We start from the raw sequence: 24575 nt of genomic DNA on the forward strand, positions 1-24575 counted from the left end.
CTTTGGGGAGGTGCACTGCTGATGGATTTTCATAGTGGTATTTACTTAGATAAGGCCTAAGTACCCTAAAGGCCCCGATCATGTCTGATCTTGCAAACTAAGGCTTGTGTGTGTGTGTGTGTGTGTGTGTTGCTTCTGGCTTTTTTGTGGCTCTCTTCTTTTTCTGTGTGCTAACTGCATGGTCACATTATAGCCCACCACAGGGAATCCTAAAGAGAGATCCAGTCGGGACTGGGACCTTGCTATTTGAGGTTTTCTACCTCCAGCCAAAGTATTGGCTGTTTTACCTCAACACCACCTAAAGTTTTTCTGACGCAAGTATGAAGGCTTCTTGAAATTCAGTGTCCTCTGCCTACAAAGTGGCCTGTGTGCCTCAGAAGGATGGAGACATATTGGACTCCAAAGGAAGCACCTTTTTTTGTGTGTTGCAAATGGATATTAAATCTCTGGACTTTGAGAATTTCCAGCAACCACATGGTCAGATGGAGGAGGTTCCAATCTGCAAGAAAATACCCCTCAATACCACCTGAGACAAAGTTAGCAAAATGCAGGCCTATGACTAACTTCTTCATTTTTCCCTCCTTTATGGTTTGTAACACTTGCCTGATGAAGAAGCCAGTGGCTCTCAAAGCTTACAACATGTATATTTTGCATTTTGGTTGGTCCAATAAAGGTATTATTGTTTGGATGTTATTGGATTTGCTACTTGGCCAACCCAGCTACCCCTGGATGCAGTGTTATATTGAAACTGCTATATTTATTTGTTTGGTTTTTTTTGTCTTATATTTACTTCATTTAATTTTTTTATAAAGAAAATTGCTTCTCTTCCCTAGCCAGGAAGTATTATATGCATTGATGATTAATGTGAACCACTTTAGCATAGTTTAGGTACAGGCATCATTTACTACCGAAAAGTATCCTGTAAATACATTACATTCAAATTTTAAAATGGAAATTCACTTGGAATTTCTTGGAAAGTGTATCCAATGAGACGTGTGGAAACACCAAAGGCTGGATCTGCCTTTTATTGTCCCGTTTCAACAGCAACAACAGAGAATAATATATATTTTATGTGGAGTCACCACATATTCAAGATCACCAGGTGTAGTACCTTCAGTTGTAGAAAAGCCAGAACTGAGGATCTAAGTGGTCTGGTCCTTGTGCCACCCCCCCCCCCCACAAAAAGTGGCAAACATTTGGACTTCTTGCTTTTGAGGAGACTCATAAACCCAGGGAGCATAGGTTTTATTGTGAGGTGCCCTCTCATTCCTAGTGAGTCTGGTGTCTACTGCCTAGGGGCTGAGCATGTGGGAAGAAAAACAGTTTGATCCCTGTTTTCCCAACAGGTTGGACCCTGCTGTCTGTATGGCTACAAGCAGGCTGAACCCCCAGGGCAGTTGCATCACACTGTGTCAAGCTGCCCCCTTTGTGCTTTTTTCTTGCCTCCTCCCCATACATGTGCACCATCACATGAACATGTAACCGGTGCCTGCCCAATACCTCCCCTGTTCTGCACAGCTGCCATCCCATTGGACATATTCCTGTGACTCAGCTGTATAAGAATGCCCAGCGTCCCAGTGACACATGTCAAAACACAATCATGGAGGCCTCCCATACATGCCCCCGCTTCACCCCATCCCCCTGTTGGATGTCTGTTTGTGTATGTTTTTATTACACCATTGCATTATTGGCAGCCTGCTGTGTGTTTGTCATACTTTGCCTCATGAGGTGTTTGTGACAGTTCTGTGGTGTTGACAGGTCAATGGTTCGCTGGTTGCTCATGTGCCTGTATGCTCAAATGGAAGAGAGAGAAAAAAAAATATGGTGTGCAATTGGTTAAGTGACTGACCTCACTGGCCTGAACACCTGCTCCAGCTGGTTCTGTATGCTGCCTGGGTTTCCTGCATTCCTCACATTACTACTTGCTATTTATATGCCAGTGTGATTATGCGCATTTTCTGATTAAAGCAGAGTATTTTTGCTCAAGGTTTTGCCTGGCTTCATGTCATTCCATCTGGTTTGCCTCATGATGTCATCTGGGAGGTAGGCTTCAATTAGTTTAAAGCCCTTTATTTTTGCCAGTGTGGACAACCCCCATTGTGACTCATTTTAATGGAGCGCTGCTGTAGATGAGATGGTTAGACAGAGACAAGTGCTATGATGACAGAAGATGGAGTGAGCTGACCCAATGAGGTGCTAGAGCTCATTGAAATGGCTCACCATGCTGATAGCGGCAGTGAAGAAGAATTATACTTCCCTGCCACCATTGTGTTTGCATAGTGTCAGCATTAGAGCTGTCTTAGTGGTCAGGGGGCCTTTCTAGGCTTCTGACTTAGCTCTCCTCTTGGCTTCCAGCCTGGAAGACCTCCTCAAAGACTCCTTGACCTGTCTTCTCTCCACAGGTCCTAGCACCTGCAGCCTAAAGTTAGAGTCTTTTCTCCCTCGCAGTTCCTGAGCCTCTGTCGGGACTGCTGATCCAGCAGCCCCAGATCTGCCTCTGTCTCGCCTCCTCCATGTCTTCGAGTCTGATCCTCTGAGTGTGCCTCTAAGGACCTTTAATAATAATAATAATAATAATAATAATAATAATAATAATAATAATATTTGGGGAACTCCCCTGGGAAGCCCAACTAAATTTCATGTATGTTATATACAGTACTTTATTTTTAAGTCAAACCATACCAAATTGGCCCTGCAAAATTGGTGAAAATCTGTCCAGCTACTTTCACTTGATGAAGTGGCAAAGAGATCCCTAATGTTATTTATATAGATGGCATAAAATGTAAAGAAGAGAAATACACAAAGAGAGGTGGCTGAATTAGGGGTCATAACAGTCAAAAGAGAGATATGTGCACAGGTTATTCCAATATTTCATGTTATTAAAGAGCCAAGTATTAAAAACAAAACAGGATGGCCCTGGCTAAATATCATATGCAAGTCCACACTTTAGTTTCTGTTTATTGTATATATTTATGTATATAAGCCTAGAAGTTGTAGTCAGAAACTTGACCCCAAAAATCTAGATCGATTTCTCTATGGGTCAATGTAAGTCCTGTGTTTTAACTATTATAAAAGGGAGAACATTCCTCTGAAAGGCAAGAGCATAATCTGCCCTAGATGCACTGATTCCCTTTTATTCTCTCATCCATACAGCCTTAGTGTGAGCACAAACAGTTATGTCTGCTGGAATTTCGTAAGTCCTTTGGCATTGCTTTTCTTTGCTTCATCATTTAGATCTTATGCTTCTTGCCCTTAGGTTTTACCCTCAACGTATCTACAGGTTATATCAAAATCCATAATTTTGGTCCCAAAATCTGGCCTCGATTTATACATGAGTTCAACTTATATTTGAGTATATATAGTAGTTTAATATTAATTTAGCTTTAGTTTTTAGTTTTCCATGCTTTAGTTTAGTCATAATTCAGAAAGAACATTGTAGTCAAGAAGTTTCAAGAGGATTAGGGCTTGGAAGGCTTGGAAGGCCAGCTATGAAACAACTAGACCAGGTTAAGATATATACAACTGTCAAGATGTATCCTTGGATATAACAATCAGGATTATTCATGCCATAGTATTCCTGATTTCTATGTATGGTTGTAAAAGTTGCATGGTAAAGAAAACTAATAGAAAAAGAATCAACTCATTTGAACTATGATACTAGAAGAGAATTCTATGGATATTATGGATAGGCAAAAAGACAAATACATGAGTCCAATAGCAAATCAAACCTGAGCTCCCCCCTAAAAACTTGGCTGAGACTATCATACTTTGGATGTATAATTAGAAGGCATGATTCATTAGAAAAGACAATGATGCTCTGTAAAGTATAAAACATAGAGCCAGGATTGTGCAGTACTTTGAACATTGGACCACATTTCTAGAGACCAGGTGTCTGAATCCTCATTCAGCATGGAAGCCCACTTTGTTACCTTTGACAAGTCACACTCTCTCATCTCCAGAGGAAGGCAAAGGCAACCCTCTCCCCTTTCAACAAATATTGCCAAGAATGACCAAAGACAGGTTTGCTTAAAATGACTGGAAGGTAGTCAACAAGAAGTTATAACACAATAGGAAAAGAGGAAATCCACAATACAAGTTATAGCCCAGTACATACCGCCAAGAAGCGGCAACCAGATGGCAATTCTAGGGTTAGGGACTGCACACCAACCGCATGGTCCCTAACCCTAGGACGTCATGGCAGCAGCGTAATTGCAGCCTTCAGTCCATACGGGGGCCGCCATTGTGACATAAGTGACATGCAGCGTATAGACATCTCTGCGTGTCGCTTACATCACAAGTGCACCAGTGGTCCCAAGGAGAACCCAGTTTTTTCGGGTTCTTTTTGGGGTGGAGGTACGCCACACAGTTTGGCTGCTGCTGCCTCCAGCCTGCCCTTTCAGGGTGGTATGTACCGGGCCATAGACTCAGTCAAAGAAGCCATCACCTTGAGTTGGCAACACTTGAGCAGGGATGTTGATAACAGGGTGACCTGGAAGACTCTCATTCATAGAATCTCATTCATAGAATCATCATAAGTCAAGTTGTCTTCATCCCAATTAACAGCAACAACAGAGACCTATGCATACATCAAAGTTATGTTATTATATCTGATGCTTTGTTTGTTGGTCCACATCCCTTATTATCGTTTTCTGGCCAATGAATTCTTTTTTTAATCCAATCTTTAAAGCATATTTCAAAAGAAAATGTGAACATATTCCACTGGAATACAGAGAGTGATCATCTTCCTCTATGTATATTGGCATGGCCCACAATCTCATGTTTCCTTCTATTCACAATAGTCAGGTTGCCCACTCGAGAGACAATTTGAAATGATTTCTAAGTAAATCTTGCTTTTTGTGCCATTAACCTAACTATTGTACACATTTTAGGAATGTAGCCTTTTGGATTACTGCTCCCAGAATCCCCCAGACAGCATGGCCACTGACCACAATGGATGGGAGATTCTGGGCATTGTAGTCCTGAAAGTAGCCATTCCAAGTTTGGATTGGCTTAACTGTTGTGATTTGAACTTTAACAGACAACAGTAAACTTAACCAGTTTCTTTACAAGTTTTTCATTCCATCCCAGTATGATAGGAAGAAAAGCAGATTCAAAATGACTACTGTAAGTGGAATAATGTGCTCAAGATAGAAAACTTGTGATGTTCAGTTACAATTATAGTGACGCATTAAAAGGTTTTTTTGCCCTCTGGGGTATTCCTGGCAAGTAAAATTGAAGTTAAATGTTCCTCCTACTGTGAATTGGAAGTCTAGTGAGGAAATTTTGCATAGCTGTTCTTAGAGGGCAAGGGCACCAGTATTAACCAGATGGTTCCTGCTATTTGAAAAGAGTTCTGTTTATGGCAAGAGTTTCCATTTTGCAGCTAATGGTGAAACATTTCAGTAGAAGGAGAAAGTGGAATTTTAAATCTGCTTGAATACTTTGCTGAGACTATTTACAGCTTTTAACATAAACTTTTGTGTAGCAACATAGGAATGCTTTAACATTTAAATAAATATTTAAATAAATAAATGGAATTGCTCAATGCTGTTTATTTATCTGCTGGGGGCAAGATGGTGGGCTTAAAGCTTATATCAAGGCTGAGTTACGAATGATGAAACAGGGAAGATGTCACAGTGGTTTCACTGGCAGCTGGTCTGCTCCCGGGGGTGGTGGGAATCAAAGTGTTTAATATGATCTGTAAAGCCTTATACAGCCTGAGACCACAGTATCTAAAAGTCTGTGACTCCCTACATATGTCTGCCTGAGATCCCTATGGAAGGGCTTTCTCTCAGTCCCTCCACTGTTCAGTGAAAACACATGAGAAGGCCTTCTCAGTAGCACTGGAACTCCCCAAAGTGGGAAACTAAACTTCCTTCCTTCCTTCCTTCCTTCCTTCCTTCCTTCCTTTTACCAAACTTTTGACTATTAATTGGTGCTGCGGAAGTGTCTTTTGATGGTGTGTGTGTGTGCTATATCCAATGCTTTCAAACTGTTATAATACCATGTTGTTTTAAACTTGATTACATTCCAGGAGGACAGTCTCAATTAAGGAAGCCCCAGCCCTGAATCTATAGCAGCTGAACAGGGCTGTAACAACAGGGCGTCTCAAGAGCCTCTAATCCATTGGGTGGTATACGTTCAAGCTGACATGATAGCTATTCAGAAGAACAATTTTTAATAGGATAGTCCATCTAATTGCTTTTAACAATCAGTCCAGGCTTCCCCTTATCATCCTGCCTCCACGCACTTTAGAAACATGTTTTTTAAACATTGTCTGAATATTTTTGAATATTCTTCCCATCCATAATTAGGAAGAAACCACTACTACTGGACTCCTTCTTTGTCTTCCCCTCCCCCTCCCTATTTCAAATTATATTTTTATCAATTTTATTGGCTGTATGTACAGTGCTGTGTAAATCTACAGTGCTATATAAATAATAATAATAATAATAATAATAATAATAATAATAATAATAATAATATAAATAAATACCCACAATTTAAATTAGATTGCCAAGATCCTACATTCCTGGCAAATAGCTATAGCACAACCTACCACACCCGCCATTTCAGTTTGGCAGCCCTCCATGGCCATTTCCATTTTGATGGACAGCAGAGAACAGCAGAGACATGTCCAGAGGTTTCCTTTAGATGGCTTCACTGTTAATAGCATCCCCAGTTTCCCCCTGGGATTCCCATAGGTCCCTGAGATAACATTATTACTGTGTATTCAGTTAAAGAGGCAGTGCTGCATAGTGATTTGGGAGTTGGACTACAACTCTTGAGACCAGGGTTTGATTTCCAGCTTGGCCATGAAACCCATTGGGTGACCTTAGGCAAGTCACATGCTCTCAGCCTCGGGATGTCAATAGAAAACCTTCTCTGAACAAATCTTGCCAAGAAAAACCTTAGGGTCATCATAAGTCAGCAATAATAAATAAATAAATAAATAAATAAATAAATAATATTTTCCTGCTTCTTCCAGGATGGATTGAGGCAGGATTACAAGCCAATAAAATACTTACAAAACACATCAATAAAATGCAATCACTATTATTTTTCAATTAAAAACTAACTCATCAACTGTGGCAATAACAAAGACACACAACAGCAACAAAAATTCAGTTAAAGGGAAGTAGTTGGAGGCATCTGTGCATCTCCCCCTACTCTCCACTAAGACAGAAATGGCCAACCAATTCAATATGAAACAATGACAGAAAGAAACAAAAAATAAAACAATACTGGGTAGGATTTAGACAAATGCAGTGAAATCAAGAATGAGAGGGTTTCCACATTGCTAGTTATATGATATGACAATCTGGACAGTGAGACATCAAGGCCATTATTTGCCTTTTAATCACTTGCAGGTTGAAGGATCAATTCCTCTGAAGTCACCTCTGATCTTTAAATAAGCCGGGGGATTTTGTACATTTCTCCTTGGCAGTATACATTCTTGTTCTAATTGCAGGAGGGAAACCTCTGCCCTTCTTGTGTTTGATAGATTGTTCTTGTTTCTGCCTCAGACATATCCAGGGAAAACTTTAGTCATTTTCCAAGTGGTTTATTAGGAAATGAGCACAACACAGCAACAAGTATGCATTGTCTAACCATGCCAATACTTTCCCCTTTCCCCTGAGAACTGGCATGTATAAATGGAGGGGGGGGGGGGGGGAGAGAAAAGGCAATTATTTCTGAACTCTGTTGGACCAACTGCTGATCAATAATATGTTTGATTTAAATTCTTGGGCTTTCTTCCTTCCTTCCTTTCTGAAATAATATTGCTAATTAGGAGTGCCAGGTTGTAAAACAGAGAACAAGCTTTTAGCTTTAAGTGCCCCAATAAAGTGGAAGATGAGAAAGCCATGGTTGTTCTAATTATACACTGGCAAAGTGAGTTTCTTCTTAAATGCATCTTCAGACAGAAACTTTACCAGTGAAATGAATGGGAGAACAGCATTTGAGATCTCCCTGTGTCAGACTGTAATATTTAGCACCAATCATCTATAGGTTTTTCTGGTTTGACCTCAACTCAGCCAACCCCATTTCTCCTGCACTGAGTAAAACTGCAGCAGTAATGAAAGCAGTTTTGATTTTAAAGGACTTTGATGGTGATGCACTTACTGTGTTGGTAGCATTTGATGTGCAATGAGAAAAGGCCGGGTTGCTTTATGTTTAATCAAATTCTCATTCCCAAAAACATAAATAAATGAAAGTCTGCCCTCCCTTTCCAGTGCAACTGATCAACACTGTCTAATGAATATGCCATTATTTCAATTATGTTGCTTTTATGGTTTATAGAGTTGGCTTGCTTGCAGAGCTTTTCCTGAAATCAGTTTTATTTTTCTTTTGCCAGTACATTTTATAGCCTTATTATTATAAGGCTATAACTAAAATCATGTAGTTAGGAGAAAACTGCCAAAATACATTCTTTGCGAGGTAGAAGAGGTGGCTGCCATCAGCATTTGGGAGATTTGTGGGCCATGAATTCCAATTTGAAGCAACAAATGAAGATTTTTTGTTTGTTTGTTTGAAAGATTAGGACAGTGCCTGAAGGTATCCTGACCTGCCTAGAGGAATAGCAACCATTTGGGCTTATAAGATCAGGTGGCAATTCACAGAAGAGTTTAGCAGTAATACACTATATGTTTCTTAGTGAATACCATCATATGTGAAGTATGCTTCCAGGGGCAGCCACTGGCTTCCATGGCAGGCTGGTAATGAATCCACTCTAAGTCCAGAACTTAGATGGATAAGGCTAAAAAGTTTGGAATAAATCCCAGTGGGGTGATGTGGAAGCCTCTAGGTGCTCCTTAATGCTACCGTGCACACAAAGTTGAATAACAGAGAAGCAAGGTGATAACTGTTGTTTGCCTTCAAGTCATTTCCAACTTATGGTAACACTAAGGTTAACCTTAGAGGTTTCTGGGGCTGAGAAGGAGTGACATGCCCAAGGTCACCCAGCAGGTTTCCATGGCCAAGTGTGGATTTGAACTGTCATTCTTCAAAGTCCTAGTCCTATGTTCAAACCACTATATCAGACTGGCCCTCAGGGTGGTTGCAGGCCCAGGTAAATATCTACTAAACATGTGCACCAAAAGCTGAGCAATGAGTGCTCAAACTAGTATGCATCACCAATATGGTGCTTTTGGATACAAAATTTGTACCAGCAATTGTGGTTATAAGCTTTATTGTGTCCTGACATGTTAATTTCTTGTGTGATGGGATAGGTATTGATTTTTTTAAACATAAAAACATCCATTCATGTACATTCTCATCTGAAGTAGCCAGAGACAGGTTGACCACATCTGTAATAACTAGGCCCTAGTTGCTCTGGGAAAGGAGATTATCTGTGAAATGTGAGCTCTAATAAGAAACTATGGCACGGTCCAGATGGCACTTTGTGTCAGCCTGGCCATGTTACTAGGGTTGCATAGGAGTGGAGCATTTGTTACGCCACCCCTGCAGCTTTAAAAGAACCCGCTTTTCGTGGGTTCTTTTTCTGCCAGAGGGAAGCCGCACAGTGTGGCGGCTGCAGCTTCTTTCCAGGGGAAAAAAGGCCACCGCCACTCTGGACATTCTCTAAGGTATGTACAGGGCCTATATTTCCCCATGGACTAAACTGTTTCCAGAATAAAATCTCTCATGGTGCTGCTGCCAGTCAGTGGCCAAGGTCTTGTATTGGGGTGAGATAGAATAAGTCACCACCTGTAGATTTATGCAGTGGTTGTGTTACGCTGTACAATTGATTGCATATCTAAAATTAAGCCAGTGCTTGCTCCCATTCAACAACATCAAATGCAAAGAAACAATTAACAAAGGGTATTACTCTTCAATTTGCAGTGGTTAATAAGTATATCTGACTGACAAATGGTTATACAGTGGGCCCTTTGTATCTGCTGGGGTTTGGTTCCAGGACCCCCATTGTGGGGGCAACACCGATTCAAAATCCCCCGGTGACTAGGGGTAGAGATACAAACATGTGATCAGCCGGTTACCTGAACTGCAGAAGGGCGTTATGTCATCCCGAAGCTTGGACCAAACAAATGGGTTCATTAACCAACCAGGTAATGATTGATAACAGATCCAGACCTCAGGCTTTGTGGGCCAACCTTACATTACAGCTGTTAATGTTAATAAAGTTGTGGCCTTTTTTGCCAACTGATATGCATTAATAATAAAAAATAAGAAAATGTATTTATATCCCGCCCCATCTGCACTCAGGCAATCGGGGTAGTTTACAACATTAAAAATTATACAAATCATATCCCCCAACCCTCCCTCCCTTAAAATAGAATTAAACACTTTACAATTAAAACATGTTAAAATGATCAATAACAGTTAAAACAATAAATAAAAACAAACAAACAACAATAGACAAGCAAACAGCAAATGGGATCAATCCATTACTTTCTCTCTCTGGTGGCCGGGTGTCTATTCAGGAAAGGCCTGCTGGGAGAGATTCATCTTAACAGCTTTTTAAAAGCTCTCTAAGGTGGTTATATGATAGACCTCATCTGGCAGGCCATTCCATAGTCTGGGAACGATAGCCGAAAAGGTCCTCTGGGAAGTTGTTGATCACCTGGTATTTATTGGTTGTGGTCTTCACTATGGCGACTCCCTTCCATGGCAACCAGGACTTATGTCTCATACAAAAGACTAAAGCAGTATGTCCTACTCGGGTAATGTATCCAACTTTTCACAGTAAGTGAATGAATAAAGCAAATGTGCATCAGAATTTACATACATGGGCTGCAATTCACTTTCAAAGCTTGACTTTTTGTTGGGGAGAGTTTTCCATCTCCTAACATGCGTAGGTTATATGCATGGCAATGGGTGAAAGAACCCATAAATAAGCATGACTGCTGCTGCTGCTAAAATAGCATCAGACCACCCCCCCAAAGTAACATCAGACCACAAGCAGACTCTTCAAGGCTGCTTCTTGCCAACTGTTTCCAAAAATTCTGTTTGTGCCTTTGCCCACACTGAAAACAGCTTATTTTCTCTACTGGCATTAGCTTTAAGGTAGAACATTTGGTTAACCTTGGTAAGCTTAACCTTGGTGAATAACCTTGGCATGCAGGTATGGCTTGTATTCCAGCTATTTGGAAGAGCTGATGGCTAAATTAATGAGGCATGAGTCATAATTGTACCTGATTAAGCCACCTCAGGCCAATTCCACACATAGACAGTATGCTTCTTACAATATTATTCTTTGAAATTTTACTTGTTGTAACAGAGGAATAGATGAGGGAGGAACTGATTTTCAGTAGAAGCAGGGTCAGAGACAGAATGTGAGTTGCAAGATAAGGAGAGGAGTTATTGAGAAGGGAGAGGTTGTGCTAGTTTATTACATTAGAAGCATTCTTCATTATTATTCAGCAGATGACTACCATTCTGCACATTGACTTATTGAATAAATAAATACTTTGTAAAATCTTTTAACCGCCCATGTTCTGCTGGGGTTGATTACAAAGGTTGACAGAAATGAATGGAAATTGCACATCACAACTAATTTATACCACATTGATTCCAGTGGGTCTATTTCAGCAGGACATGAGTGGTCAAAGGACAAGGGTGGCCTGTGATGCACATATCCCCCCATGACCATTTCTGAGACCTCAAGGATCCCCATGGGGCACAAATTTGCATTTTAAAAAAACACATTTTTTTTTGCTCCAGAGTACTGCAAAATAATCTCTAAGGGGTTTGGAAGGCCTTTTCACCATGTTTGGAGGGCCTGAGGCTCAGATGTAGGAAATATTTTCAACCCCACACATGTCCTTTAGAGACTGTGGGAGGCATTTCCACCACATTTGGAAAGCCTTTTGCCAATTAATGCCAAGGAGAGGCCTTTTTTGAAACAGGAAGTGGAGAGGAGATGATTGCTCACTTCTTTCAATAAAAAAGGCCTCTCCTGGGCCAAAAGTGGTCTAAAAATCCCTCCAAACATGGGGGTTTCCCCATGCCATCTAGAGAGAATTGGGGAGCACTTCTTCATTCATTTATGTGGGAGTGGGTGCACTGAGGGCCTCTAAGGTTTCCTTCCACAGTCATCCATCCCTGCAGTAGTACTAGTGGGATTTTGCCCTAAAGAATAGTTTGTTTTCTACAAACAGGAAAACAGTGACTGCTGCTATTTGGGAAAAGTCCGCACTCAGTGATCTTTAGGGTCTGGAGTCCTGGGAAAGACTCCTCTATGGACAATACAGTATTACATTTCTTTTTGACAAAGATGCTGGTACTGAGCCTCAAAAGACCATACTACAGAAAGGAAGTTAATTGCAGTACCCACATCATTGTTAGTGCAAAACATTTGTTTCAATCAGCTTTCTTAGATGCAAAGTCAAATCTTTTAAGAAAATGCTTTGCTTCTTCCCTTCCCTCTCCCTGCCTATGGCAAAGGTTCTGCAGAAAATAATTGGTCCAGGAAAATTATTCTCTTTAAATTCAAACTAACTGTAGACATTTCTTATTAACCCCACAAAACGTTATTTCCTTGGGTCATCTTATTTTCCATCTCAAATGTCAGCCTTCTTCAGAATATAATTACTTATGTATTTGTGTGTGACAAAGCCCTCTTTTTTCATACTTTGCACAATCTGATTATCAAGGCAGCATTTTCACTTCATTTCCTACATCAATCCTTTGTCACAAGTGACATTCTCTTTTGATGCCAGTATCCAGCAACTAGTGCTCAACAGAATTCTGTAGTGTGAAAGTTTCTTTGATGTTCCTTCAATATAGGGTGTGTTATTTTGTAGAATTGTCCTAAACAGATTTCCCTAGAAGTAAATTGAACTTATTTCAGTGCCAATCTCATTTTGGAGAATAGATTTCTCCATATTCACTAGCTATGCATTAGAAATGTAGCTTGGTGCAGATATACATAGGCAAGCAACACACACACCAGATGCCAAACTAAAATGTTATTGAGGTGAATCCAGATAAGTTCTTGGGAGACTCTGTTCATGCAATGGGACTTTCTTCTTCTTATCATAGCAGTAAGCCCATTACTATAGCCTTAGAAGACATCCTCTATAAGGCTGACTATGTAAACTCTGCAGAACCTTTTGTGGGTCCCAAATGCTACAATCAGAATGCTAACCAAGGTCTGTCACAACTTGGATCACAAGGATCATATGCATGTCTTGATGAAAGAGATTTGCTGGTGAGTAGTCCATTTCCAGGCACAATTCAAAATGCTGGTTACCATCAAAGAAGACCCATGTGGCTTAAGTCCAAATGCCTGAAGTGTAATATCTCCTTAAATGAAGCTGCCAGAATCTGAAATCCTGAAAGGGAAGGCTTTCTTTCAGACCCATCAGTATTGCATGCTTATCTGGTGAGAACATAGGAGATAACTTTCTCAGTTGCTACTTTCAGATCTGTAAGACGCGTCAGTAGAGCGATCAATTGGGGTGTGCTTTTGTTTTCTCTTTTTGTTTTTAAACTTTTTTCTTTTCAATTACTATATATAGTTTTAGATACATTTTCCTTTAATTTATAGTACAAGTGACTTTGGAAGAAATCTGGGATCTTTAATAAATGCATATCCAGGCATGTTTAGGCAAGTTGTGAGAAGGACAGTACATTAGAACTACTCTTCTGTTCTCTAGAGAAGGACAGCAATCTGAACCAGAGAGGTCCTGCTCTCCATGTGAGTTGGAACTTGGGTTTTCCACAGAGAGGGCAATGGAAGTGATGGCAGAGGGTTAGGGATTGCACACTTACTTTCTGTTTTTGGCAAATACACTTAAATAATGACTGAATAGGTCTCTTTCTGAATAGGAATAGAATACCTGTTACTGAATGCAGATACCAAGAACATACATTCCTATTCAGTACAATACATTCTTATTGCTCTTTATCCTGCCATATATTAGTAGGCTTAAATCTTTAAAAGTTTGTTTGATACATTATCATTGCTCTCCCCCGATTTGCCATTCACTTCTGCGTTATTATTTTTCTTTAACATTTAACTCTTTAACTCTTTAACATTACATATAATTATACTGTCAATACATTTCAAAAGAAATATCATTGACAGCAAGAAATCTTACCGCTGTGAGAACAGAGTGATTCTTGTATAAACATTGATTTTGCCACACACAGAGAGACTGTGGAAACAGTCTGTGCTACAGGAGACATCCATCCATCCATCCATGGAATGTATTCATCCACTCATTGCTTTATTAATACTTTATTAATACTCCACCTTTTCCCCAGACTGGAACTCAACCCAGTTTACAAAAGAAAGAAAATTACAATAAAAACACAAATGATGCATACAGTCATACAAAAATTTGGTATCTACACCAACATTAAAACCATGTAAACTCTAAAAAACAGAATAAAGACTGTACATCTCTATTTTTTTAAAAAACCTCTATTTTGTAGAACAATCAGTTCCAAAAAGCTTGCAAGAATAAAAAGATCTTCACTAGCTCATTACAAAGAAGAAGCCAACCTACTTTCCCTTCAAAGTATGGAAATAGCCATAGAAAAGGCTATCTCCTGCATTCCCATCAAACATTCCTGTGAATGTGGTGAAATCAAGAACAGGGCCTCCCAAAACATTTTAGAGATCAGGTCCTGTGGGAAGATAGAGCATGAGAGCTCAGAAGGAAGTCCCATTGAGCTCAATACAGCTAATACCCCTGATAAATGTTCATAGGCTTTTTCAGCCTTAAATAGCAACAGTTCGACAATTTAAAGTGCTTCTCTCATGAAGCTGAAGAAATAGAAAATGTTAGCTCATTTGTGAAAAATATACTCCCATTTTTCACATTATTACCAGAATGATTGTTCTAATTAACCTTTAATCCCTTAATTATCGGCTTTCCTGTAGCTTCATTTTCTACAATTTCATAATTTTATACATGATAATCTTTTACCAGTTTTAAAAGAGTATTAGTAGTTATTAAGCATGGGCCATTGTGGCATAATGGTTTGAGTGTTGGACTATGACTTTGGAGACCAGGGTTCGAATTCTCAGTCATGAAATCCACTGGGTGACCTTGAGCAAGCCACATGCTCTCAGCCTCAGGGAAAGGCAATAGCAAACCTCCTCTGATCACAAATCCTGTCAAGAAGACCCCATGATAGGTTCACCTTAGGGTCTCCATAAGTTGGAAATGACTTGAAGGCACAGAACAACAAAAACAACAAAAGTTATTAACTGTCCACCAGTTTTACAAAACAATAGGTGGAGTTTAAGCATATGCTTAAATTGTACTTTCCAAGTCCAAAAAGTTATCTTTCTTACATAGAAAGGTAGATGCAAATCTCTGCAACTGTTTACCAGGAATAAGCTTCCAAAGTCTTATCATCTGGCCCATGGCCTTCTATCCATGATTCTTGACTCTTCTCACAGAGCAACTGAGTTTGTTTCAATTCATGTCCCCTGACCCCACAAGCTTAATCACAAGCATAGGAATAATTGGGTTGCCATCTTGAGCCCCATCTTCCTCCTGCATCAACTGCTTTTTGAAGACTGAGATTCATGATATGGCCCAAAGCACCAAGTAGTCTCAACTCTGTATCCTGTTCTGCAGCCACTTTGAAATGGGTCTAGATAACTTGTATCATCTAAGACTTCCTGTAACTAATTATTTTTAAGTAATCCCCTAAACTCTTCTCATATTTTTGGTTCATTAGGACAAGAAAATATATTAGTTAGGTTTATTATTATGCAAATATTTCTATTCTTGGCAATAAGCATTTACACTTTCCCAAGAAACATTATGCTAAAATGAATCTCTGAATGAATTTATTACAGCACATGGCCAGCACCAAAATACAGCAAAAATACAAAACATATAACATCAGGTGTACTGCCATAGCACAAATATATATACATTCTACTCCAACTGAAATGTATGTCCTCTATATATCCAAGTAGGAGGGGGGAATGCCCACAGTCCCAATGCCCATAGCATCACAAAATTCACACATTATTATAAGACATTGGCATAGGCGGGTTATAAACCGCCATAAAGTACGTGCTTCGTGCGTACTAGGGTTAGGAAGGGCCGTATTAGGGTTAGGAAGGTTCTTACCTTCCTGACGGCCCTTCCTCCCAGTATGTGCGGAGCGCGTACTTTTTTGCGGTGCCCATCCACATGGGCGCCGCCATTTTTACGTATTGGACGCTGTGTGTCCAGACGTGTCGCGGCGGAAGTGATGTCGTGAGGGCGCACTCCACCCCTCACGGCGCCACTTCCGTGAGGAAGTGAGCATTTCGCCGCTCCTTTTTTGCTGCGTGGGGAAGCCTCGCGGTCTGGCAGCTGGGGCTTCCCTACGCAGCGAATGGCGGCGGCGGGAAAACGGCCCCTTGAGGGCCGTTTGTAACCCGCCATAGTCAAGTATTATAAAACGTTGGCACAGTCAGCAGTTGGATACCACATCCTCATTCCTCAAAACCTTTTCAAGATTTAGAAAAAAAAATTAAAGCATGAATACAATTTTTCTTTCTCATATTAAAAATATATATTAAAAATAATTCAGGTGTCTAATTACAAAGCAAAGAAACCAAACATTCCCAATCAAGCAAAACTGCATTCAAAATGACACTTTGGCTGATCTTCACAGGGTGGGCACAAAGGACATATCACTGAACAATGCATTAAAAATCACCTCATTCCTACATTAATTCAACATAACTGATTCTGAGAATTCTGTTAGTCAAATTAATATTTTACAGTGGTGCTGGGAGGGATATTTGAACACGCATCATTGCAGCCTGCCTCTTTTGTCGCCTGTGTCGGCCTGTCACTGGGTACACCTTCAGACACAGGAAGGCTGTTACTAATGAGCTTGCCACATCATGTTTCCTTCTCAGAAAATTCCCTGCTAATGGGGAGGGGGGGGTCTTAAATCTGCACTGCCTCTCAAGATCAAATTGGTTCAGTTTGGCAAAACTGTCATGGAAACAATTCATTGTCTAAACTAAACCTGACACATTGGAATGGAATGGAATTGTGTGATTTTGTACGAATGTATACAACCCCCATGGATGAACAAAAAGTTACCAAAAAGTTGTCTTTTTAAATTACACTGTTTTATATCTGTATTTGGTCTTTTCTGTATTTGTTCCTTTCTCAGTCACCAACAAGATAGCCTATAATACACCGATCTGAGTTTAAATGACTGGTTGTTCAAGAGGGATAGATCTGTCAGTTTTGCTTTGTCTATTACCCTTTAAAAAGGAAGTTCTTTCCATTCTGTTTATGAATAAACATGATGATTTTATTAGGTTCTTTTTTTTAAAGAAAGATCTGTACAAGACAAATCTAGTAGGGACAATAAGTGGTGACTGATGGTTTCAGTGTTGGCTAGTGAATCGACTCTGAGTTTTGGTTAAAGGAGATATCCAAGCTGTTGAACACAGTTCTACCCAGGAGGTTTACCTCTTTGCATCTATCCATTAAAAATGTTGTTGAAGATGCTGAACCGAATCACTTACAGAAGGTTTGCTACCTGGATAGCTCCTTTAAAATTAAACTGAAACCCCCAAACAGATTCACAGACTCACTTATGTGGAAGACATCAACTGCCTGCTACAAGTAATAGTAACAGCAATAGCAATAGCAATAGCAGCTTCATTTATATACCGCTTCATACCACTTAAGCTGTCTCTAAGTGGTTTACAACTGTAAGTTAATTTTCCCCAACAAGCTGAGTATTCATTTTAGTGACCTTGGAAGGATACCAGGCTGAGTTGACCCTGAGACCCTCACTTGGATTGAACTCACAACCTTGTGGTTTGTGAGTGAGTTGCTGCAGTACCAGCATTTAAGCACTTTGTCACCAGGGCTTTTAATATTATTTATTATTAAGTTAATAATAATATTATTAAGTAAATAAGTAATAACACCCCCTTGTTCCAAAACAATGAACAAAACAATGAACAATATTATAAGCAGTGTAATTAGTTGTTTCTTTTTTAAAAAATTCAAAATTACGTTCAGGGCTTACAATGGGTAAGAGGCTGAATTACATTGTTAAATGTAAATGAATTACATTTTTAAAAAGTAACATTCCAAGCACTAATTTATCATTTATAAATATTTATCACTATGTACCCAATTTTTGTTGTTGTGTGCCTTCAAATCATTTCTGACTTATGGAGACGCTAAGGTGAACCTATAATGGGATTCTCTGAGGCTAAGAGAGTATGGCTCACCCAGAAGATTTATATCACCTTGTAAAACTGTAGAAAATGTAGCAACAATGATATAGAAAGCAATCAAAATGTCTTCATTTGCTAAAATGAAGAACTTGAGATGATTCTTGACATTCATAACAATTAGTATAAGTTAGAAAAGAATGCCTGACTGCGCTAGTCCCACAAATTCAGTTAATATTTGTCATCTAAATGTAACATTTACATGTTGTTCTTTGGCAGACACCTCTCCTTCCATGTCATCTTTGATAAGTATGGATTAATGCACAGTGTCCACACTTTCCACACTTATTTCAAGATAAAGTACAGGACTATGAGCCAAAAGTAGTGTCATTAACTGATTAATACTCAGCCAGCTGGCCTCAGTGCTAGGAAAGGTCTGGACACTGCAAGTCAGAGAAGCACAAATTACAGTGAGGGATGAGCAGGGAGAGATTTACAGATCTCAGCTATGATGTTATCTACTCCTGTTTGGGGACAGACAAGTGGATGCATGATGCTACTTGAAGAAATGTCAGACACCTTGACTAGTATATTATCTGCCCCTGCTGGTTAAATTTGGCAAAAGAAAATATGTTTATTTTAAAAAAAACCAGACACTATATGTTTTCCAAATTGTATCTGAAACTCATTGGCTGGTTTCAACCCCATTAGGCTTGTAGCAAGGTCATAGGCTCATTTCTGCAGGACAATAAACAAAGTTCACTTGGGCATGCTGTAATACCATCTGTGGCACTTTAAAACTTCTCCAGCTGGAATCAACATCCAAACCAGTAAGTGTTATTTGACTTCTCCATTGCTCCCCATCTGTGACCTTGGAATAGCAATGTTTTTACTAATGTTGTACGGTCAAAAAAAAATTTGATCTCTTTCTTTCATTACCTCCCCCACACGTACACACATGAAGTATGTGTAAAAAAAAACCCCATAGATTCCATTCCAGTCCTACATGAGAGCTTCACTTAAAAAATGGATTCACCTTTCGTTACTTGTGATGCTACTCAATTATTCTCATGTCTAAATCAGAGACTTGGGTGTGCACAATGACTATCATGGTGGAATAAAGAACTACCATGTTGTTTTGGTTTTGGATAAAGCTGTATGAAGTTTGCTATCAATGGCCCTGTACACACGGGCCCTTTAGCACGTCCTGACAACATGCTATGGTTGCCTTGGGGCACTGTTTCCAGATGCCCCACAACCCTAGGACATCACCAGGACATCACAGCTGTGTGGCGCCGTATACACAGTGAGCACAGCTGTGACGTCACTGCCACGTGCCTTCCAGATGGGCGCTCGCGGCAGTGACGTGCTCACACCGCCGCAGGCAGTTTGTGGTGGCACTGAAAGGAGCTGATTTTTAGCGGTCCTTTGGTTGCTGTGGCATGGTTATGTGGAAAAGAGAGGCGGCCTCTTTCTGGCGGTCTGTACCCTGCCAAAGTTGCTCCTTCTGAGTAGGAAGAGAAGAAGGAGAAGCCTACCAAATTTCATATATATTGGGCTGTATATTTGTTCACAAGGGGAACCTTAAAAGAAAGAAGGGAAATAGTTATCTATTTTCTCAATATGTGATGGGCTCATTGTTTTTTGAAGAAGTGGCAAACATAATAAAAGTGTTCCTAACTGTAATAATCATGTCAGTTTTGCATCCTTTCTGTGATTTTGTTTTTAGATGTCCTTAGAAGCTGTGAGCAACCATGCTGTAGAACTGTCATATGAAAATCTGTGTCTTATGTGTTGTTGTTGTTTGCCTTCAAATCATTTCCAACTTATGAGAACCCTGAGGTGAAACTATCATGGGGTTTTCTTGGCAAGTTTTGTTCAGAGGAGATTTGGCATTGACTTCCCTGAATCTGAGAGCATGTGACCTGCCCAAGATCCCCCAGTAGATTTCGTGACCAAAATGGGAATTGAACTCTGATCTCCAGGGTCACAGTCCAACATTCAACCTACTATGCCACACTTGCTGGCGGTGGTGGATGAAAGAGGTTAACAAATACGTACTGCAGAATTTCACAAAGAATCTCTAACTTTGTATATGACCTTGTGTATGAAACCAATAATAATGCGTATGAGCAGCATGCTACCTGTGATCCTACAGAAATACAGTGAACCCTTGGTATCTGCTAGGGTTTAGTTCCAGGACCCCCACATGCATAACAAAATCTGTGGATGCTCAAGTCCCATTAAATACAATGGCAAAATGTTGCCTCTTATATAAAATGTAAAATCAAGGTTTGCTATTGGGAATTTATACTTTTAAAAAAACATTTTCAAGCTGTGGATGCTTGAATCCGTGGATAAAAAAAATCTGTGGATAAGGAGAGCCAACTATCCACAGGCAACCTTATGCAAGGAGTTGCAATAACAAGTTTACAGACATGCACACAGACTACATCCTGTGGAGGATCAGAATTATCTTCTTCCACTTAATCCTGAAATGCATTTGGCTTTCCAGATATTGTTGGATTGCACCTCCCATCTTCTTCATTAGTTGTGTTAGTTTCCAGTCCAATAACACTTGGAACACCCCAGATTGCTTGTCTTGTTAAAAGCTGACATTCATACACTGAACTTGGAAGAATCACATTTGATTAGGAATCTACAATGTACTCAATGTATTAAGGTCTGCTCCATGTGATAATTGCCCCTTGAAGGGCATGGATCATTTAAATTATGCTGATATCATCTGGTGGCCTCTGGGTGCATAGACCTCTGTTTGGTGAGACACTCAATGGCTGGCATCCTGTTAGTGATATACAGATGTGTAAGTTGTACTGTGAAGTGAATTATTCACTGTAGCACAGTAAATGTATTCTGCTGATAGCAGCAGAAGTGGAATTGTGAATACAGCTATATGGTTTGTTGTTGCTGCACATTGCTATTTCACATCACATGTTGCACTTGGCACCCAGTCATTGTCATGTATTGTACAATGTTGCTATTCTGCGCAAGAGTTGATTAGTGCTAATGTAGTGCATCTCTACATACCAATATTTACACTATGCTGAGGGGATGTTGGATTGCAACCCATCCATGTGTGTAAAGGTTGCTGGGGGGAAAGAACAGGTTTACTAAGGCTGTATTAATGCAGTTTGACACTGATTTAACTGCCATGAATTAATGCTATTGAATTCTGGGATTTCCAGTTTTATAAAATATTTAGCCTTCTCTGTCAGAGAGCTCTGGTGCCACAACAAACTACAAATCCCAGCATCCTATAGGATGGAGCCATGACAGTTAAAGTGGTGTCAAACTGTATTAATTCTGAAGTATGGTGGCAGCCCTGGTAATGTAACCCTGATCCAGCATTGCTCATTGGTTCCCTTAATTTCAGATAAATGAGGCAGAAAGGCAGAAGTCCATTTTATGTCGTAGAGATTAGGGTTGGGAGATATGTGTCCCTCTAGAATTTCTTGGACTGCAGCTCCTATCAGTCGCCTGGTGGGCAATGATGAGAGCTACTGTGAGCAACATCTGGGGGTGTATGCATTCCCTATCCATGATAGAAAAAGAATAAACATTTATTTCATTTCTGAGGCTGAGAAAGGGACTGAATTAATTGGGAAACACTTTCCTCCTAAAACTCATGCTAGCTTTTTAAAGGAAAATATCTTATCCACAGCTCACAAAATAAGTTCAATATCCAATATCACAGTAGGGGAGAACACCCCTCTTCAACCACCCACCACATCCTGACAGGAAATTTCTTATGAACTTTTCATTCCCACATCTTTTTCAGCTTCAATAAAGATTTGGTAGGACAGAGAGATGTCAGCTACTTTTTTACATTTCTGAGACACAGAAATAAATGCCAAGCAATCTTTTCAGTGTTCTTTTTTTCCTATCTCCAAATATTCATTTGATATGAATGGAGTTGTGTCCATTTGACAGATGTTACTGTAATTGAAGTGCTTTGGTACTGCCAAAAACTTTCATATGGCTTAAGCTGACAGAGGAAAGATGGAAAATAAACCACAGGTGGTATGCAATCTTCTTGACAGATATAGTTAGATTTATATGTACCATTTAAATCTTCTGTCACTTCCTTCACCAGAGAGGAATGACAAATCATGGGCAAGATCCAGCACAAGAATATTCAAGACAAAGTTTCAGGAGAAAGTTACAAAATAGAAATTAAGGAAGTTTATTGGAAAGAAAGTTCTACTGAATTTTGCAATAACAGAAGCGTATAATAGCAATTGTCCAGGTCTAATTACAACTGCAGGAAAGTTCTTTGTAGGGAAGGCCAAATGAATGAATTTGCATTTCACAAGATTTTGCTTTGAAACAAAAGAAAATTTAGGTAAATGCATGCAAAAATGTTTCAGAGAGGAAATAGTTCCATCTGTCTCTAACCAGGCCTAGAACCATTATCAGGGATTCTGTCATTCTTATTATACTTTAATGCCAGAGCTTAAAAATGTCACCTGTTGCACTAAAACTCTCAGAATCCCACAGCTAACACGATCAGTGGGAGTTGTACTAGAGTATCTCAATACACTCTTGTAGTGCTGCTATTCCATTTTAACTGCTCTGGCTGCATTCTGGGATTTTCAGTTTAAGGAGGGGCCTTTAAAATTCTCAGCCAGAGAGCTCTTAGGCCTCACTGAACCACAAGCCCCAGCATGCAACAGGAGGCAGCCAGAGCAGTAAAAGTGGAATAGCAGCACTATAAGAGTGTAGTGAAGTAATGTGGGTAGTCTACAAAATTTCCCAAAGTCTGATGTAAATAAGATTGCGACTTTTGAAAATGTGACTGACCAGCTTTAATAAATTTACATTGTTTGCATGCTTAGCTGCATGTTATGACCAATTGGAAAGCACTGCTACCTTCTTTCTGAGCTCCTGTTCCTTTAGCTGCCACATATAATTTGCATTACTCAGATCAGTTTCATTGTTTATGAATTGACCATGCCAGCTGTTTGATGACAGCTTTTTAAAAAATAACCAGGGGAAGCTGATGAATTTAATAAATGTCTTAGTTATGACCCCTTTGTATATAAAACCATATATCATCCAGCTATTTCAATGAGACTGGTTACAAGGGATAAATGGTCAAAATATGGAACATGGGTACTGTTGCCGAGTAGCAAAATGAAGTATGGTTATTATAATACACACATACTATAGAATTTTAAGTTTCTATTTGTGCCATATAATTTATGATCACCCCCCTACACCAGAGTGACATGACAAATCATTTTAAAGTTGGAATCAAGAGACGGATTCCAAACAAATGGTTATATTTATTTTCCAGATTTATATCCAGACATCCACTGTAATCCGAACTCAAAGAAGCACCAGTGGTAGGGAATTAGGCATAAACTTCTCCTACCAACAGGAATGTCCCTCAGTTTCTGGCAGGACTCTTTCCAGATGGCAGATCTCTGAGTCTAGCCATCTAGCATGTGGGCTTCCTCTCTTTCTATTTAACTTCAGTCAAATAAACTCTCTCTCTCTCTCTCTCTCTGACCTTCTCTCCCACTCATTCCAGTTGGCTCCCCCCTCAAAACAATTCCTTCTAGAAAGAAATAAAAAGGACCAGTGCAATACCTTCCTAATATAGGAATTCGTGCCATAGTTTCATGCAAAGAGGTACTCTGTTCTGGGACAACAATTGTCTTGCTATATCTTCAGAAAACAAATCTCTTGGGACACACTGTTGTAGCATGGTTTCAATTGTAGGGGATGGAGTGGGAGAGATTACTACCTCTTCCAATAAGGGGGAATATTGCAGACTGGAACACTGTGAGAAAAGAGAGAGAAAGAGAGATGAGAAACTAGAGAGTTTAGAGGGCCCATTTGTTAGCATTATCTCTTTAGTTCCTGGTACCTTGTGGCTGCCATGTCAACAGGGCAATAAATCCACTCTGCTTTTATATCTGAACTTTAAAGGTATTATCCAAGGGGAAGAACCACATCTCTCCAAATATATTCAGCATCTTCAAAAGCATATTTCCAAAACATATAACAGATTCAGTGCCAGCAGTCACTGCACATTGGCCACAGAGACCAAGTGAGAGAGTAAAGGGTTCATTGACTGGGTGGGGACTCAAAGGTGGAGATTCACAAAGGAGTGGCCCAGCAGTTTCAAGGGTATTAGCACTCTATAGAAAAGATAATTACTATTTTTATTCCTCATAGCTTTTTCTATTCCTAATCAACCCCAGTGTTCTAGAGCTTCATGTATACTTCCCACCAGATGGTTGATGTTAATAGCTTTGAGCTGGAACAGCTCAAAATATGGAAGTCACGGGTGCAAAACTTCAAATGTGTGTTAAGAGGGGAAAGTTTATCTTGAAAAAAAAATAAGAAATGAAAATCATAAGGAGCTCAACACAATTATTCTTCTGAAATCCTCAGACTAATTCCAGGGAGGACTCTC

The sequence above is a fragment of the Sceloporus undulatus genome, chromosome 1, assembly GCF_019175285.1.
Source record: "Sceloporus undulatus isolate JIND9_A2432 ecotype Alabama chromosome 1, SceUnd_v1.1, whole genome shotgun sequence".
NCBI classification, from domain to species: domain Eukaryota; kingdom Metazoa; phylum Chordata; class Lepidosauria; order Squamata; family Phrynosomatidae; genus Sceloporus; species Sceloporus undulatus.